Here is a 19,250-nt window from a genome sequence, read left to right as displayed (position 1 = left end):
GGAATTTCAGCCCCCATGAAACCAATGGATCCATGTCCTGAGAGTGCGGGGGCTTCAGCAGAAATCAACCGACGGATATGTATTCCGGGTGTCCGGATGTTACAGGAACAATAGTTTCCTGTAGTGGGTCTCTGTGTACTGTGAACTCTTAGACAGTTTAAAGACGTGTGAAATAATTCAACTGAAAATGGACACACCTTCCTCCGTTGGTACTGTGCATAGAGATCTGAACAAAAGGGAAGAGGGAAGAACAAAGGCCCATGGGACGCTAGTGGGTAGAATCACATTTACCTTAGGAACCTCTTGTCGGGTGCAGCCCCTCCCCCAACACTGACAAGATGCAGCAGCCATTGGGGATGGCAGTTAGCGGTTGGATTCCAGGTGGAATGTTGGTGTGTACCGCGAGGCTTGTTGTGGCTGGTGGATCCTAGGTAACCGGGCAGAGTTCTGTGGGTGGATCAGTGTGATGGAGGGGCTGCCGCCCTCTGTGGAGCTTGGCTTAGGTCTTTGGTCCGGGAAGCTGTGTCAGTTCTAGATACTGCTGCTGCCCAAAGACCTGAGTTCATGGGTCAGTTTCCAGAACCTGAAAGGGCAGACAGTGGAAGATCTGCCTGTCATCAGCTTACTGGTGAGGCTCCGAGGTACTGTCAGACTTGCCCAGTCCTGGTGAAGTCGACTTTATGGGAGACACGAAGAGAAGCTGGCCGAAAAGCTGGCTGCACGGATTGAGGAGAGATGCGAACACACTGATGAGAGATGTTGTGCTACAGTGGAGAATACTGGCCTGGAGACAGCTGTAGAGGATACCAGGCTCGAAAGACATTCATGAGACATATTGAACCTCGCTGATCCTGGCAGAAACCTACGGAGTGCCAACGTGGACTTGAGGAAGTTCCTCGATTCTCTGCTCCAAGAACGGGTCCAAGATCCCTGACGTCTAAAAGAGAAGAGATGGCCGAGATAATCAAAACGCTCATGTTCTTGGAAGAGGTCGTGAGAATCCACACGTCCCAAGGGGCATTTCCAAGCCCTTCAGACCAAAATGCAAAAAGCCCAGGGAAGCCTTTTCCCAGGTTGGGGCCTAGCTATCAAGCACTTGCTCTTCCCTCCCCTCTACTCAGGCATCCATTTGAAGGATCAGTACCTGAGCTGCAATGAAGCCAGTACGAGAATGGCAAGCCCCTCCTAGAACCAGAGTTCCTCCAGCTTCACACTCTGTGAGCAACAGTGATCTCCTTAAAGGTCAAATAGTCTCGACTGAAATATATAGGGATTGAATACTTACCTCCCACAAAGAAATGATGGCCTTCCACTAGATTCCGCAAATGCTGGGTTTATGTCTTCTCTGGGGTGAAGGGAGTGTGGTAAGTGAGGGGAATCTTTGACTGAACTTGAATATGTATTAGGCCTCCGTTTTTCAAGACAGTCTAGGTAAATATTAGAATCAGATAGTGAACTGAACTGTAAAAGTCGCCAATGACATTAAAGACACAGCTATGTGGACAGTCTTTCACTTGAGTCAAGCCCCCGGGGGCACTATATCATGGGGTGCAGACTTGGTTGCGTTCAATTGCTTTACCCAACATGATCAGATGGTTAAGGTTTCTCATCACTGATAGGAGAACACCTGGTTCTCAATAGCCTAGCATAGCTGCAGCAGGGTTCCCTGAGCTATAATGCCTCTAGGTGCTTTTGGATTCAAACCTAAATGTATTTATTTGGTTTGTGTTCTCTTGTATTTTCCTAGAGAGGGATGTTACCCCTTGAAATGCCAACACTGGCCAGTAGGTGTCATTGGGAGTAAAGGGCACCACATGCACTAGTGAATCCAAGGTTGGGGGTTATTTCATGTTTCCAATAGGTATTTCATGGTTCCTGTTGGTTTCGGAGGCTTCAACAGGAAAGAGTTGACATGACCCCTTTAACAGTTTGGACCGCTAGTTTGCATTCTATCTGTCTAGGTTTTCCTTAGTGCTGACAAAATGTTACCAAAATTGACAAGTCTGGCTTCTAGGTCGATTTAGTATGTTTCAAAAGTTAACTTCATTTTCGTATAACTCCCTAAACATGTAAGTCGTTTCTATTAAACTTGTTAAAGCCTGCAAATGAGATATCAACACAATGTCAAAACTGGAGTCTTCGGACAATCCCTCCCACCACGGCTGTATAGAAACAAAGAGCAAAACGAAAATCACATTTCTGTGAAATGAATCTGGAAAGTGTTGATTCATCGATGCCCAGTTGGCAGAGAAGCAGTGCGACCTGCGCTCACTCGCTCCCATGTAAACAGCATGGGAAGTATCCACTCACCCAGCCCTTGGCACAGGACACTTGCCGAAGAGAGGTCTGTTACTTCCAAAGACAGGATGAGGCCTCAGAACACCTGGAAGCAGGAGAAGGCAAAGCAGGGAATGGAAACCAGTGCAGGGTCTGACCCCTGGTGATGGAGCAGCAAAGGTGAAACTCTCTTTAACTTGGACGCACACTCTCAAGTGGACAGGAGACATGGGATTGAAGGTGATGTGCTGAGTGTTAGAAGAGTGCACAGCAGACGCTTGGCTGGCAGAACTCAAAGAAACCAGCACAAAATATCCCCAAAGTTGATTCTGAGACCAAGATCCGAGCTGCCAAATTTGAGGTAGCAGAGGCAGCGGTCAGTGAGGAATAGGGCTATGGATGATGGCACACGATGGTTCTCAGGGATCTAGAGTGGGTTGTGGGATGTGGTGGGTCTATCAAGAGAGCAAACCCACCAGTGACACCAATGAGAAAGCAACTACACTGGCGTGCGCGGTTGAGATTATCTATATGTCCCATGGCTACACACAGTGAATCTGCAGGGCCAGGGACCAATTGGGCATTTGGCCAATAGAGCACGTGTGGGGCTGAATCATAGATATCATGCATCGGGTCTGAGGGATCCAGGGGGCCTTCACTTTGAAATCAGAATGAAAAGCCTTAGGATCTGCTACATTCATAACCTGCTCTAGGATTATGGTTTGATTCGAGGCACAGGGTGCACAACAGCTCTCTGGTTGCCTTCGTGCACCCGTGCCACAAGGACGAGAGGACAAGAAAGAGAGGTCCAAGTCCACAGCGTGAGAAGTGGAAGCATTTCCTTCAGCATTATCTCCCAAAAGCCGATGCTACATTTTGGATGGCACCGGCACGGTACGGCACCGAGGACACCAAGGTCGGTCTGCGGGATCTTTCCAGCAGGCCCTGATGTGTGACATCCATAGATCTGCTTCCACTGGTGTTTCTGTAGACAGAGAAGCTCTGGGAAGGACTGGTTTCACTGGGACATTCCCGTGGCACTACAAAGCACAAACGCACTCTCAGTTGGCTGTTTTGGAAACGCTCCAAAATGACACAGAGCAGAATGCAGAGCTGAGAACTTTAGAAGCTTCATTTCCACAAGAGGAAGTGTCCTGTGCACTTTCAGAATTGTGAGATAAGCGTAATCAAAAGGAGTTTATGCTAATCGAAATAGTATGCGGTGTTCATCCAAACAAAGGCAACACCAGCAATTGGAGGGGTACCAGGCAACACACACAGGAACAGGACATGGCATCAATGTCTAGGAGAAATTGTCCTCACAGGAATCCCATGGAATTGCGCAGAGCCAAGAGTCTAAAGTTTTCACTTAACAAAGCCCTACAAGTCTACATTAGATACCTGATATTACCTGACCAGTGGAGATGAAGAAGTACAGTAAAAGAAGCAGGAAGTTCCATTTTCAGTTCCAAAGAGATTGAAGGCCCAAAAGATAAGCTTTCACACAACTAGACTGCAAAACTCTATCCAGAGCAAGTATTGAAAACGGAGGTGAGGGAATCCCTGAAAAACAACAGTGTCTCAGAATCACAAAAGGCAGAATGCCAGAAAAGGGGAAGAGAAAGTCGAAAGACGAGCCAAATAATATCAGAAAACTCAATGGATGGGATCATATCAAGGCTAAGATTCAGTCCTAAGCAGACTACATAATGCAGAGGGACGCGTGAATGACTGTGAAGACAGGGGGACAGAAATCCCTCGTCAGAAACAGACATAGGAAAGCAAGTGCAAACCAATGAACACATTGCTGTTGAATCCTGGGGTAAGACAAGGCATGAAAGACTAGGATTCGTAAGAGTCCCAGATGGAAAAGCAAGAGAGAAAGAAACACAAAATTTCTGAAAAGTGATCTGTCGAAAAATCAGACTGAAACTTGCTGAAAGCCAAGAGAGAATCATCTATGCGAATTCAGGAAGTACACAGCATCCAAAGGAGGTGGAATCCCAATAGACCTACCAGCAGCTGAAGGAGTCAAATCAACAAAGTTCATGAGCATCCCAGTGATTTAAAATGCGCCTGGAGGAAAACAACATAGTCCCAAGACAACCTCCAGAGGGGTTTCAGCTGATATCTCGGCAGCCATATTGCAGGAGAGGGAGGAGTGCCAGGACATAGACCACATCCTGAATGGCCAAATGCTGCCATCTAGGGTAGCCTAGGCCACATGACCGCCATTTCTAATAACGGCAGAGCTAGAGAATTCCACAGACCGGCCAATCTTAAAAGAATTCAGCAGTTCCAACCTTATCCTAAAAGAAAGGTTGAGAATCCTCCCCTGAATAGAAAAGCAGCAAGATGAAATGGAAAGAAGAAAACCAGTATTGGAAATGCAAGAAGAGCATGAGTGGCAAAAAGAAACAAGAAGAAGGCAAGGAGGACATCAAATCCCTAAAGATGGGAGAGGGAAGCAGGAAGTCCTAGGTGATTGGAAGCACTATCTTAAGTGAATCAGCTTATATGACTCTCTGTTGGAAGCCAACGGAGAGATGCATGGCCTGACGTGATTGCAAAACAAACGAGAAGCAGACCAACAAAGAATCAAACCAACAAACAAGCACCCAAAGGGTACGGTTGGCTGACAGATACCAAGGGAACCATGATTATTCGAAAGAAAATACTCAAGGTGATGTCAAGAATCATTCAGCCCGCATCGACCCAGTATCGCGGCTTGCATGTACTCAGCACACTTGTATTCGGAAATCAGAGGCGTGCATTTATATTCGTAAGTATTGATTCATAAGAGCATATCGTGACCTACCCAAATGCCGATTTGGAGTCAAATGGATTCCTAGTCCGTGATATAGACTTGCAAGTCTTCCAACAGGATGAATGAATGCCATATTCTACCCTACGTTGAGAAGAATTGGCATAAGCCTATCACAAAGACAAGTGGCTCTGCAAAAGTGTACTAAGTGCAAATGAGACAGACAGTAAAGTGCACATTGGGGTTGGTTTCATTTCTAGGAATTTCAGCCCCCATGAAACCAATGGATCCATGTCCTGAGAGTGCGGGGGCTTCAGCAGAAATCAACCGACGGATATGTATTCCGGGTGTCCGGATGTTACAGGAACAATAGTTTCCTGTAGTGGGTCTCTGTGTACTGTGAACTCTTAGACAGTTTAAAGACGTGTGAAATAAATCAACTGAAAATGGACACACCTCCCTCCGTTGGTACTGTGCATAGAGATCTGAACAAAAGGGAAGAGGGAAGAACAAAGGCCCATGGGACGCTAGTGGGTAGAATCACATTTACCTTAGGAACCTCTCGTCGGGTGCAGCCCCTCCCCCAACACTGACAAGATGCAGCAGCCATTGGGGATGGCAGTTAGCGGTTGGATTCCAGGTGGAATGTTGGTGTGTACCGCGAGGCTTGTTGTGGCTGGTGGATCCTAGGTAACCGGGCAGAGTTCTGTGGGTGGATCAGTGTGATGGAGGGGCTGCCGCCCTCTGTGGAGCTTGGCTTAGGTCTTTGGTCCGGGAAGCTGTGTCAGTTCTAGATACTGCTGCTGCCCAAAGACCTGAGTTCATGGGTCAGTTTCCAGAACCTGAAAGGGCAGACAGTGGAAGATCTGCCTGTCATCAGCTTACTGGTGAGGCTCCGAGGTACTGTCAGACTTGCCCAGTCCTGGTGAAGTCGACTTTATGGGAGACACGAAGAGAAGCTGGCCGAAAAGCTGGCTGCACGGATTGAGGAGAGATGCGAACACACTGATGAGAGATGTTGTGCTACAGTGGAGAATACTGGCCTGGAGACAGCTGTAGAGGATACCAGGCTCGAAAGACATTCATGAGACATATTGAACCTCGCTGATCCTGGCAGAAACCTACGGAGTGCCAACGTGGACTTGAGGAAGTTCCTCGATTCTCTGCTCCAAGAACGGGTCCAAGATCCCTGACGTCTAAAAGAGAAGAGATGGCCGAGATAATCAAAACGCTCATGTTCTTGGAAGAGGTCGTGAGAATCCACACGTCCCAAGGGGCATTTCCAAGCCCTTCAGACCAAAATGCAAAAAGCCCAGGGAAGCCTTTTCCCAGGTTGGGGCCTAGCTATCAAGCACTTGCTCTTCCCTCCCCTCTACTCAGGCATCCATTTGAAGGATCAGTACCTGAGCTGCAATGAAGCCAGTACGAGAATGGCAAGCCCCTCCTAGAACCAGAGTTCCTCCAGCTTCACACTCTGTGAGCAACAGTGATCTCCTTAAAGGTCAAATAGTCTCGACTGAAATATATAGGGATTGAATACTTACCTCCCACAAAGAAACGATGGCCTTCCACTAGATTCCGCAAATGCTGGGTTTATGTCTTCTCTGGGGTGAAGGGAGTGTGGTAAGTGAGGGGAATCTTTGACTGAACTTGAATATGTATTAGGCCTCCGTTTTTCAAGACAGTCTAGGTAAATATTAGAATCAGATAGTGAACTGAACTGTAAAAGTCGCCAATGACATTAAAGACACAGCTATGTGGACAGTCTTTCACTTGAGTCAAGCCCCCGGGGGCACTATATCATGGGGTGCAGACTTGGTTGCGTTCAATTGCTTTACCCAACATGATCAGATGGTTAAGGTTTCTCATCACTGATAGGAGAACACCTGGTTCTCAATAGCCTAGCATAGCTGCAGCAGGGTTCCCTGAGCTATAATGCCTCTAGGTGCTTTTGGATTCAAACCTAAATGTATTTATTTGGTTTGTGTTCTCTTGTATTTTCCTAGAGAGGGATGTTACCCCTTGAAATGCCAACACTGGCCAGTAGGTGTCATTGGGAGTAAAGGGCACCACATGCACTAGTGAATCCAAGGTTGGGGGTTATTTCATGTTTCCAATAGGTATTTCATGGTTCCTGTTGGTTTCGGAGGCTTCAACAGGAAAGAGTTGACATGACCCCTTTAACAGTTTGGACCGCTAGTTTGCATTCTATCTGTCTAGGTTTTCCTTAGTGCTGACAAAATGTTACCAAAATTGACAAGTCTGGCTTCTAGGTCGATTTAGTATGTTTCAAAAGTTAACTTCATTTTCGTATAACTCCCTAAACATGTAAGTCGTTTCTATTAAACTTGTTAAAGCCTGCAAATGAGATATCAACACAATGTCAAAACTGGAGTCTTCGGACAATCCCTCCCACCATGGCTGTATAGAAACAAAGAGCAAAACGAAAATCACATTTCTGTGAAGTGAATCTGGAAAGTGTTGATTCATCGATGCCCAGTTGGCAGAGAAGCAGTGCGACCTGCGCTCACTCGCTCCCATGTACACAGCAATGGAAATATCCACTCACCCAGCCCTTGGCACAGGACACTTGCAGAAGAGAGGTCTGTTACTTCCAAAGACAGGATGAGGCCTCAGAACACCTGGAAGCAGGAGAAGGCAAAGCAGGGAATGGAAACCAGTGCAGGGTCTGACCCCTGGTGATGGAGCAGCAAAGGTGAAACTCTCTTTAACTTGGACGCACACTCTCAAGTGGACAGGAGACATGGGATTGAAGGTGATGTGCTGAGTGTTAGAAGAGTGCACAGCAGACGCTTGGCTGGCAGAACTCAAAGAAACCAGCACAAAATATCCCCAAAGTTGATTCTGAGACCAAGATCCGAGCTGCCAAATTTGAGGTAGCAGAGGCAGCGGTCAGTGAGGAATAGGGCTATGGATGATGGCACACGATGGTTCTCAGGGATCTAGAGTGGGTTGTGGGATGTGGTGGGTCTATCAAGAGAGCAAACCCACCAGTGACACCAATGAGAAAGCAACTACACTGGCGTGCGCGGTTGAGATTATCTATATGTCCCATGGCTACACACAGTGAATCTGCAGGGCCAGGGACCAATTGGGCATTTGGCCAATAGAGCACGTGTGGGGCTGAATCATAGATATCATGCATCGGGTCTGAGGGATCCAGGGGGCCTTCACTTTGAAATCAGAATGAAAAGCCTTAGGATCTGCTACATTCATAACCTGCTCTAGGATTATGGTTTGATTCTAGGCACAGGATGCACAACAGCTCTCTGGTTGCCTTCGTGCACCCGTGCCACAAGGACGAGAGGACAAGAAAGAGAGGTCCAAGTCCACAGCGTGAGAAGTGGAAGCATTTCCTTCAGCATTATCTCCCAAAAGCCGATGCTACATTGTGGATGGCACCGGCACGGTACGGCACCGAGGACACCAAGGTCGGTCTGCGGGATCTTTCCAGCAGGCCCTGATGTGTGACATCCATAGATCTGCTTCCACTGGTGTTTCTGTAGACAGAGAAGCTCTGGGAAGGACTGGTTTCACTGGGACATTCCCGTGGCACTGCAAAGCACAAACGCACTCTCAGTTGTCTGTTTTGGAAACACTCCAAGATGACACAGAGCAGAATGCAGAGCTGAGAACTTTAGAAGCTTCATTTCCACAAGAGGAAGTGTCCTGTGCACTTTCAGAATTGTGAGATAAGCGTAATCAAAAGGAGTTTATGCTAATCGAAATAGTATGGGGTGTTCATCCAAACAAAGGCAACACCAGCATTTGGAGGGGTACCAGGCAACACACACAGGAACAGGACATGGCATCAATGTCTAGGAGAAATTGTCCTCACAGGAATCCCATGGAATTGCGCAGAGCCAAGAGTCTAAAGTTTTCACTTAACAAAGCCCTACAAGTCTACATTAGATACCTGATATTACCTGACCAGTGGAGATGAAGAAGTACAGTAAAAGAAGCAGGAAGTTCCATTTTCAGTTCCAAAGAGATTGAAGGCCCAAAAGATAAGCTTTCACACAACTAGACTGCAAAACTCTATCCAGAGCAAGTATTGAAAACGGAGGTGAGGGAATCCCTGAAAAACAACAGTGTCTCAGAATCACAAAAGGCAGAATGCCAGAAAAGGGGAAGAGAAAGTCGAAAGACGAGCCAAATAATATCAGAAAACTCAATGGATGGGATCATATCAAGGCTAAGATTCAGTCCTAAGCAGACTACATAATGCAGAGGGACGCGTGAATGACTGTGAAGACAGGGGGACAGAAATCCCTCGTCAGAAACAGACATAGGAAAGCAAGTGCAAACCAATGAACACATTGCTGTTGAATCCTGGGGTAAGACAAGGCATGAAAGCCTAGGATTCGTAAGAGTCCCAGATGGAAAAGCAAGAGAGAAAGAAACACAAAATTTCTGAAAAGTGATCTGTCGAAAAATCAGACTGAAACTTGCTGAAAGCCAAGAGAGAATCATCTATGCGAATTCAGGAAGTACACAGCATCCAAAGGAGGTGGAATCCCAATAGACCTACCAGCAGCTGAAGGAGTCAAATCAACAAAGTTCATGAGCATCCCAGTGATTTAAAATGCGCCTGGAGGAAAACAACATAGTCCCAAGACAACCCCCAGAGGGGTTTCAGCTGATATCTCGGCCGCCATATTGCAGGAGAGGGAGGAGTGCCAGGACATAGACCACATCCTGAATGGCCAAATGCTGCCATCTAGGGTAGCCTAGGCCACATGACCGCCATTTCTAATAACGGCAGAGCTAGAGAATTCCACAGACCGGCCAATCTTAAAAGAATTCAGCAGTTCCAACCTTATCCTAAAAGAAAGGTTGAGAATCCTCCCCTGAATAGAAAAGCAGCAAGATGAAATGGAAAGAAGAAAACCAGTATTGGAAATGCAAGAAGAGCATGAGTGGCAAAAAGAAACAAGAAGAAGGCAAGGAGGACATCAAATCCCTAAAGATGGGAGAGGGAAGCAGGAAGTCCTAGGTGATTGGAAGCACTATCTTAAGTGAATCAGCTTATATGACTCTCTGTTGGAAGCCAACGGAGAGATGCATGGCCTGACGTGTTTGCAAAACAAACGAGAAGCAGACCAACAAAGAATCAAACCAACAAACAAGCACCCAAAGGGTACGGTTGGCTGACAGATACCAAGGGAACCATGATTATTCGAAAGAAAATACTCAAGGTGATGTCAAGAATCATTCAGCCCGCATCGACCCAGTATCGCGGCTTGCATGTACTCAGCACACTTGTATTCGGAAATCAGAGGCGTGCATTTATATTCGTAAGTATTGATTCATAAGAGCATATCGTGACCTACCCAAATGCCGATTTGGAGACAAATGGATTCCTAGTCCGTGATATAGACTTGCAAGTCTTCCAACAGGATGAATGAATGCCATATTCTACCCTACGTCGAGAAGAAATGGCATAAGCCTATCACAAAGACAAGTGGCTCTGCAAAAGTGTACTAAGTGCAAATGAGACAGACAGTAAAGTGCACATTGGGGTTGGTTTCATTTCTAGGAATTTCAGCCCCCATGAAACCAATGGATCCATGTCCTGAGAGTGCGGGGGCTTCAGCAGAAATCAACCGACGGATATGTATTCCGGGTGTCCGGATGTTACAGGAACAATAGTTTCCTGTAGTGGGTCTCTGTGTACTGTGAACTCTTAGACAGTTTAAAGACGTGTGAAATAAATCAACTGAAAATGGACACACCTCCCTCCGTTGGTACTGTGCATAGAGATCTGAACAAAAGGGAAGAGGGAAGAACAAAGGCCCATGGGACGCTAGTGGGTAGAATCACATTTACCTTAGGAACCTCTCGTCGGGTGCAGCCCCTCCCCCAACACTGACAAGATGCAGCAGCCATTGGGGATGGCAGTTAGCGGTTGGATTCCAGGTGGAATGTTGGTGTGTACCGCGAGGCTTGTTGTGGCTGGTGGATCCTAGGTAACCGGGCAGAGTTCTGTGGGTGGATCAGTGTGATGGAGGGGCTGCCGCCCTCTGTGGAGCTTGGCTTAGGTCTTTGGTCCGGGAAGCTGTGTCAGTTCTAGATACTGCTGCTGCCCAAAGACCTGAGTTCATGGGTCAGTTTCCAGAACCTGAAAGGGCAGACAGTGGAAGATCTGCCTGTCATCAGCTTACTGGTGAGGCTCCGAGGTACTGTCAGACTTGCCCAGTCCTGGTGAAGTCGACTTTATGGGAGACACGAAGAGAAGCTGGCCGAAAAGCTGGCTGCACGGATTGAGGAGAGATGCGAACACACTGATGAGAGATGTTGTGCTACAGTGGAGAATACTGGCCTGGAGACAGCTGTAGAGGATACCAGGCTCGAAAGACATTCATGAGACATATTGAACCTCGCTGATCCTGGCAGAAACCTACGGAGTGCCAACGTGGACTTGAGGAAGTTCCTCGATTCTCTGCTCCAAGAACGGGTCCAAGATCCCTGACGTCTAAAAGAGAAGAGATGGCCGAGATAATCAAAACGCTCATGTTCTTGGAAGAGGTCGTGAGAATCCACACGTCCCAAGGGGCATTTCCAAGCCCTTCAGACCAAAATGCAAAAAGCCCAGGGAAGCCTTTTCCCAGGTTGGGGCCTAGCTATCAAGCACTTGCTCTTCCCTCCCCTCTACTCAGGCATCCATTTGAAGGATCAGTACCTGAGCTGCAATGAAGCCAGTACGAGAATGGCAAGCCCCTCCTAGAACCAGAGTTCCTCCAGCTTCACACTCTGTGAGCAACAGTGATCTCCTTAAAGGTCAAATAGTCTCGACTGAAATATATAGGGATTGAATACTTACCTCCCACAAAGAAACGATGGCCTTCCACTAGATTCCGCAAATGCTGGGTTTATGTCTTCTCTGGGGTGAAGGGAGTGTGGTAAGTGAGGGGAATCTTTGACTGAACTTGAATATGTATTAGGCCTCCGTTTTTCAAGACAGTCTAGGTAAATATTAGAATCAGATAGTGAACTGAACTGTAAAAGTCGCCAATGACATTAAAGACACAGCTATGTGGACAGTCTTTCACTTGAGTCAAGCCCCCGGGGGCACTATATCATGGGGTGCAGACTTGGTTGCGTTCAATTGCTTTACCCAACATGATCAGATGGTTAAGGTTTCTCATCACTGATAGGAGAACACCTGGTTCTCAATAGCCTAGCATAGCTGCAGCAGGGTTCCCTGAGCTATAATGCCTCTAGGTGCTTTTGGATTCAAACCTAAATGTATTTATTTGGTTTGTGTTCTCTTGTATTTTCCTAGAGAGGGATGTTACCCCTTGAAATGCCAACACTGGCCAGTAGGTGTCATTGGGAGTAAAGGGCACCACATGCACTAGTGAATCCAAGGTTGGGGGTTATTTCATGTTTCCAATAGGTATTTCATGGTTCCTGTTGGTTTCGGAGGCTTCAACAGGAAAGAGTTGACATGACCCCTTTAACAGTTTGGACCGCTAGTTTGCATTCTATCTGTCTAGGTTTTCCTTAGTGCTGACAAAATGTTACCAAAATTGACAAGTCTGGCTTCTAGGTCGATTTAGTATGTTTCAAAAGTTAACTTCATTTTCGTATAACTCCCTAAACATGTAAGTCGTTTCTATTAAACTTGTTAAAGCCTGCAAATGAGATATCAACACAATGTCAAAACTGGAGTCTTCGGACAATCCCTCCCACCACGGCTGTATAGAAACAAAGAGCAAAACAAAAATCACATTTCTGTGAAATGAATCTGGAAAGTGTTGATTCATCGATGCCCAGTTGGCAGAGAAGCAGTGCGACCTGCGCTCACTCGCTCCCATGTACACAGCATGGGAAGTATCCACTCACCCAGCCCTTGGCACAGGACACTTGCCGAAGAGAGGTCTGTTACTTCCAAAGACAGGATGAGGCCTCAGAACACCTGGAAGCAGGAGAAGGCAAAGCAGGGAATGGAAACCAGTGCAGGGTCTGACCCCTGGTGATGGAGCAGCAAAGGTGAAACTCTCTTTAACTTGGACGCACACTCTCAAGTGGACAGGAGACATGGGATTGAAGGTGATGTGCTGAGTGTTAGAAGAGTGCACAGCAGACGCTTGGCTGGCAGAACTCAAAGAAACCAGCACAAAATATCCCCAAAGTTGATTCTGAGACCAAGATCCGAGCTGCCAAATTTGAGGTAGCAGAGGCAGCGGTCAGTGAGGAATAGGGCTATGGATGATGGCACACGATGGTTCTCAGGGATCTAGAGTGGGTTGTGGGATGTGGTGGGTCTATCAAGAGAGCAAACCCACCAGTGACACCAATGAGAAAGCAACTACACTGGCGTGCGCGGTTGAGATTATCTATATGTCCCATGGCTACACACAGTGAATCTGCAGGGCCAGGGACCAATTGGGCATTTGGCCAATAGAGCACATGTGGGGCTGAATCATAGATATCATGCATCGGGTCTGAGGGATCCAGGGGGCCTTCACTTTGAAATCAGAATGAAAAGCCTTAGGATCTGCTACATTCATAACCTGCTCTAGGATTATGGTTTGATTCTAGGCACAGGATGCACAACAGCTCTCTGGTTGCCTTCGTGCACCCGTGCCACAAGGACGAGAGGACAAGAAAGAGAGGTCCAAGTCCACAGCGTGAGAAGTGGAAGCATTTCCTTCAGCATTATCTCCCAAAAGCCGATGCTACATTGTGGATGGCACCGGCACGGTACGGCACCGAGGACACCAAGGTCGGTCTGCGGGATCTTTCCAGCAGGCCCTGATGTGTGACATCCATAGATCTGCTTCCACTGGTGTTTCTGTAGACAGAGAAGCTCTGGGAAGGACTGGTTTCACTGGGACATTCCCGTGGCACTGCAAAGCACAAACGCACTCTCAGTTGTCTGTTTTGGAAACACTCCAAAATGACACAGAGCAGAATGCAGAGCTGAGAACTTTAGAAGCTTCATTTCCACAAGAGGAAGTGTCCTGTGCACTTTCAGAATTGTGAGATAAGCGTAATCAAAAGGAGTTTATGCTAATCGAAATAGTATGGGGTGTTCATCCAAACAAAGGCAACACCAGCATTTGGAGGGGTACCAGGCAACACACACAGGAACAGGACATGGCATCAATGTCTAGGAGAAATTGTCCTCACAGGAATCCCATGGAATTGCGCAGAGCCAAGAGTCTAAAGTTTTCACTTAACAAAGCCCTACAAGTCTACATTAGATACCTGATATTACCTGACCAGTGGAGATGAAGAAGTACAGTAAAAGAAGCAGGAAGTTCCATTTTCAGTTCCAAAGAGATTGAAGGCCCAAAAGATAAGCTTTCACACAACTAGACTGCAAAACTCTATCCAGAGCAAGTATTGAAAACGGAGGTGAGGGAATCCCTGAAAAACAACAGTGTCTCAGAATCACAAAAGGCAGAATGCCAGAAAAGGGGAAGAGAAAGTCGAAAGACGAGCCAAATAATATCAGAAAACTCAATGGATGGGATCATATCAAGGCTAAGATTCAGTCCTAAGCAGACTACATAATGCAGAGGGACGCGTGAATGACTGTGAAGACAGGGGGACAGAAATCCCTCGTCAGAAACAGACATAGGAAAGCAAGTGCAAACCAATGAACACATTGCTGTTGAATCCTGGGGTAAGACAAGGCATGAAAGCCTAGGATTCGTAAGAGTCCCAGATGGAAAAGCAAGAGAGAAAGAAACACAAAATTTCTGAAAAGTGATCTGTCGAAAAATCAGACTGAAACTTGCTGAAAGCCAAGAGAGAATCATCTATGCGAATTCAGGAAGTACACAGCATCCAAAGGAGGTGGAATCCCAATAGACCTACCAGCAGCTGAAGGAGTCAAATCAACAAAGTTCATGAGCATCCCAGTGATTTAAAATGCGCCTGGAGGAAAACAACATAGTCCCAAGACAACCCCCAGAGGGGTTTCAGCTGATATCTCGGCCGCCATATTGCAGGAGAGGGAGGAGTGCCAGGACATAGACCACATCCTGAATGGCCAAATGCTGCCATCTAGGGTAGCCTAGGCCACATGACCGCCATTTCTAATAACGGCAGAGCTAGAGAATTCCACAGACCGGCCAATCTTAAAAGAATTCAGCAGTTCCAACCTTATCCTAAAAGAAAGGTTGAGAATCCTCCCCTGAATAGAAAAGCAGCAAGATGAAATGGAAAGAAGAAAACCAGTATTGGAAATGCAAGAAGAGCATGAGTGGCAAAAAGAAACAAGAAGAAGGCAAGGAGGACATCAAATCCCTAAAGATGGGAGAGGGAAGCAGGAAGTCCTAGGTGATTGGAAGCACTATCTTAAGTGAATCAGCTTATATGACTCTCTGTTGGAAGCCAACGGAGAGATGCATGGCCTGACGTGTTTGCAAAACAAACGAGAAGCAGACCAACAAAGAATCAAACCAACAAACAAGCACCCAAAGGGTACGGTTGGCTGACAGATACCAAGGGAACCATGATTATTCGAAAGAAAATACTCAAGGTGATGTCAAGAATCATTCAGCCCGCATCGACCCAGTATCGCGGCTTGCATGTACTCAGCACACTTGTATTCGGAAATCAGAGGCGTGCATTTATATTCGTAAGTATTGATTCATAAGAGCATATCGTGACCTACCCAAATGCCGATTTGGAGACAAATGGATTCCTAGTCCGTGATATAGACTTGCAAGTCTTCCAACAGGATGAATGAATGCCATATTCTACCCTACGTCGAGAAGAAATGGCATAAGCCTATCACAAAGACAAGTGGCTCTGCAAAAGTGTACTAAGTGCAAATGAGACAGACAGTAAAGTGCACATTGGGGTTGGTTTCATTTCTAGGAATTTCAGCCCCCATGAAACCAATGGATCCATGTCCTGAGAGTGCGGGGGCTTCAGCAGAAATCAACCGACGGATATGTATTCCGGGTGTCCGGATGTTACAGGAACAATAGTTTCCTGTAGTGGGTCTCTGTGTACTGTGAACTCTTAGACAGTTTAAAGACGTGTGAAATAAATCAACTGAAAATGGACACACCTCCCTCCGTTGGTACTGTGCATAGAGATCTGAACAAAAGGGAAGAGGGAAGAACAAAGGCCCATGGGACGCTAGTGGGTAGAATCACATTTACCTTAGGAACCTCTCGTCGGGTGCAGCCCCTCCCCCAACACTGACAAGATGCAGCAGCCATTGGGGATGGCAGTTAGCGGTTGGATTCCAGGTGGAATGTTGGTGTGTACCGCGAGGCTTGTTGTGGCTGGTGGATCCTAGGTAACCGGGCAGAGTTCTGTGGGTGGATCAGTGTGATGGAGGGGCTGCCGCCCTCTGTGGAGCTTGGCTTAGGTCTTTGGTCCGGGAAGCTGTGTCAGTTCTAGATACTGCTGCTGCCCAAAGACCTGAGTTCATGGGTCAGTTTCCAGAACCTGAAAGGGCAGACAGTGGAAGATCTGCCTGTCATCAGCTTACTGGTGAGGCTCCGAGGTACTGTCAGACTTGCCCAGTCCTGGTGAAGTCGACTTTATGGGAGACACGAAGAGAAGCTGGCCGAAAAGCTGGCTGCACGGATTGAGGAGAGATGCGAACACACTGATGAGAGATGTTGTGCTACAGTGGAGAATACTGGCCTGGAGACAGCTGTAGAGGATACCAGGCTCGAAAGACATTCATGAGACATATTGAACCTCGCTGATCCTGGCAGAAACCTACGGAGTGCCAACGTGGACTTGAGGAAGTTCCTCGATTCTCTGCTCCAAGAACGGGTCCAAGATCCCTGACGTCTAAAAGAGAAGAGATGGCCGAGATAATCAAAACGCTCATGTTCTTGGAAGAGGTCGTGAGAATCCACACGTCCCAAGGGGCATTTCCAAGCCCTTCAGACCAAAATGCAAAAAGCCCAGGGAAGCCTTTTCCCAGGTTGGGGCCTAGCTATCAAGCACTTGCTCTTCCCTCCCCTCTACTCAGGCATCCATTTGAAGGATCAGTACCTGAGCTGCAATGAAGCCAGTACGAGAATGGCAAGCCCCTCCTAGAACCAGAGTTCCTCCAGCTTCACACTCTGTGAGCAACAGTGATCTCCTTAAAGGTCAAATAGTCTCGACTGAAATATATAGGGATTGAATACTTACCTCCCACAAAGAAACGATGGCCTTCCACTAGATTCCGCAAATGCTGGGTTTATGTCTTCTCTGGGGTGAAGGGAGTGTGGTAAGTGAGGGGAATCTTTGACTGAACTTGAATATGTATTAGGCCTCCGTTTTTCAAGACAGTCTAGGTAAATATTAGAATCAGATAGTGAACTGAACTGTAAAAGTCGCCAATGACATTAAAGACACAGCTATGTGGACAGTCTTTCACTTGAGTCAAGCCCCCGGGGGCACTATATCATGGGGTGCAGACATGGTTGCGTTCAATTGCTTTACCCAACATGATCAGATGGTTAAGGTTTCTCATCACTGATAGGAGAACACCTGGTTCTCAATAGCCTAGCATAGCTGCAGCAGGGTTCCCTGAGCTATAATGCCTCTAGGTGCTTTTGGATTCAAACCTAAATGTATTTATTTGGTTTGTGTTCTCTTGTATTTTCCTAGAGAGGGATGTTACCCCTTGAAATGCCAACACTGGCCAGTAGGTGTCATTGGGAGTAAAGGGCACCACATGCACTAGTGAATCCAAGGTTGGGGGTTATTTCATATTTCCAATAGGTATTTCATGGTTCCTGTTGGTTTCGGAGGCTTCAACAGGAAAGAGTTGACATGACCCCTTTAACAGTTTGGACCGCTAGTTTGCATTCTATCTGTCTAGGTTTTCCTTAGTGCTGACAAAATGTTACCAAAATTGACAAGTCTGGCTTCTAGGTCGATTTAGTATGTTTCAAAAGTTAACTTCATTTTCGTATAACTCCCTAAACATGTAAGTCGTTTCTATTAAACTTGTTAAAGCCTGCAAATGAGATATCAACACAATGTCAAAACTGGAGTCTTCGGACAATCCCTCCCACCATGGCTGTATAGAAACAAAGAGCAAAACGAAAATCACATTTCTGTGAAGTGAATCTGGAAAGTGTTGATTCATCGATGCCCAGTTGGCAGAGAAGCAGTGCGACCTGCGCTCACTCGCTCCCATGTACACAGCAATGGAAATATCCACTCACCCAGCCCTTGGCACAGGACACTTGCAGAAGAGAGGTCTGTTACTTCCAAAGACAGGATGAGGCCTCAGAACACCTGGAAGCAGGAGAAGGCAAAGCAGGGAATGGAAACCAGTGCAGGGTCTGACCCCTGGTGATGGAGCAGCATAGGTGAATCTCTCTTTAACTTGGACGCACACTCTCAAGTGGACAGGAGACATGGGATTGAAGGTGATGTGCTGAGTGTTTGAAGAGTGCACAGCAGACCCTTGGCTGGCAGAACTCAAAGAAACCAGCACAAATTATCCCCAAAGTTGATTCTGAGACCAAGATCCGAGCTGCCAAATTTGAGGTAGCAGAGGCAGCGGTCAGTGAGGAATAGGGCTATGGATGATGGCACACGATGGTTCTCAGGGATCTAGAGTGGGTTGTGGGATGTGGTGGGTCTATCAAGAGAGCAAACCCACCAGTGACACCAATGAGAAAGCAACTACACTGGCGTGCGCGGTTGAGATTATCTATATGTCCCATGGCTACACACAGTGAATCTGCAGGGCCAGGGACCAATTGGGCATTTGGCCAATAGAGCACGTGTGGGGCTGAATCATAGATATCATGCATCGGGTCTGAGGGATCCAGGGGGCCTTCACTTTGAAATCAGAATGAAAAGCCTTAGGATCTGCTACATTCATAACCTGCTCTAGGATTATGGTTTGATTCGAGGCACAGGGTGCGCAACAGCTCTCTGGTTGCCTTCGTGCACCCGTGCCACAAGGACGAGAGGACAAGAAAGAGAGGTCCAAGTCCACAGCGTGAGAAGTGGAAGCATTTCCTTCAGCATTATCTCCCAAAAGCCGATGCTACATTTTGGATGGCACCGGCACGGTACGGCACCGAGGACACCAAGGTCGGTCTGCGGGATCTTTCCAGCAGGCCCTGATGTGTGACATCCATAGATCTGCTTCCACTGGTGTTTCTGTAGACAGAGAAGCTCTGGGAAGGACTGGTTTCACTGGGACATTCCCGTGGCACTACAAAGCACAAACGCACTCTCAGTTGGCTGT

General features: G+C 47.1%; 3 long non-coding RNA genes across 6 annotated transcripts; all 3 read right to left on the bottom strand.

The window, feature by feature from the left end:
- Positions 1-671: 671 nt before the first annotated feature.
- LOC140695251 (uncharacterized) lies at positions 672-5,800 on the bottom strand. Of its 3 annotated transcripts, XR_012070945.1 has the most exons (5): positions 5,592-5,800; positions 5,096-5,185; positions 2,311-2,383; positions 1,145-1,215; positions 672-937 (listed from the first exon to the last, which is right to left on the bottom strand). It is a non-coding gene; the product is annotated as an uncharacterized lncRNA (long non-coding RNA). The 3 variants fall into 3 exon arrangements; XR_012070944.1 differs by lacking the exon at positions 5,096-5,185 and having other exon boundaries at positions 5,592-5,731; XR_012070946.1 differs by lacking the exons at positions 2,311-2,383; positions 5,096-5,185 and having other exon boundaries at positions 5,592-5,752.
- Positions 5,801-5,971: 171 nt separating this feature from the next.
- LOC140695252 (uncharacterized) lies at positions 5,972-11,052 on the bottom strand. The gene is made up of 3 exons (XR_012070947.1): positions 10,892-11,052; positions 6,445-6,515; positions 5,972-6,237 (listed from the first exon to the last, which is right to left on the bottom strand). It is a non-coding gene; the product is annotated as an uncharacterized lncRNA (long non-coding RNA).
- Positions 11,053-11,271: 219 nt separating this feature from the next.
- Positions 11,272-16,352, bottom strand: LOC140695250 (uncharacterized). Of its 2 annotated transcripts, XR_012070942.1 has the most exons (4): positions 16,192-16,331; positions 12,911-12,983; positions 11,745-11,815; positions 11,272-11,537 (listed from the first exon to the last, which is right to left on the bottom strand). It is a non-coding gene; the product is annotated as an uncharacterized lncRNA (long non-coding RNA). The 2 variants fall into 2 exon arrangements; XR_012070943.1 differs by lacking the exon at positions 12,911-12,983 and having other exon boundaries at positions 16,192-16,352.
- Positions 16,353-19,250: the final 2,898 nt, after the last annotated feature.

Source organism: Vicugna pacos, unplaced genomic scaffold (genome assembly GCF_048564905.1).
Source record: "Vicugna pacos unplaced genomic scaffold, VicPac4 scaffold_192, whole genome shotgun sequence".
Lineage (NCBI taxonomy): Eukaryota > Metazoa > Chordata > Mammalia > Artiodactyla > Camelidae > Vicugna > Vicugna pacos.
The sequence above is the reverse complement of the archived record's forward strand: the minus strand, read 5'-3'. Positions and strand labels throughout refer to the sequence as shown.